Source organism: Etheostoma spectabile, chromosome 2 (assembly GCF_008692095.1).
Source record: "Etheostoma spectabile isolate EspeVRDwgs_2016 chromosome 2, UIUC_Espe_1.0, whole genome shotgun sequence".
Lineage (NCBI taxonomy): Eukaryota > Metazoa > Chordata > Actinopteri > Perciformes > Percidae > Etheostoma > Etheostoma spectabile.
This window is the reverse complement of record NC_045734.1, coordinates 15,055,223-15,055,645: the sequence shown is the minus strand read 5'-3', so window position 1 is coordinate 15,055,645 and position 423 is coordinate 15,055,223.

Sequence of the window (423 nt, the reverse complement as noted above, 5' to 3'; positions counted from 1 at the left end):
TACTATCTCAAACATCTCTTTCAGATAAGGCCAAGGATGATTGGGAATGTCTTGCTGCTTGTCTTCCGAATCTCTGGATCTCTGTTTTCTTCATTTTCAATCATGTTGCCGTCAATACTACTATGTAGTAACGTTAGCACCGTCAAGCTGCACTGATTTGTCGCAAATGAATGCAAAATGTTGTTGAATCTGTCTCATCGTCTTAGTAGTGCATTAAGTGTCAATTAGATTGAATATGGTAATGATGACGCAAACCATACTAACGGTAACTCCAGTGACATTATTTGAAACTTCTTAGTGAGGAGTAGATTATGACTGTATTTAAAGTTGATTCTGGTTTCCAACTTCACTCCAGGTGTGTCTGTTAAAACACTGACGGAGACAACTTCTCTCTTTATTTATTTAACCTTTATTTAACCAGGA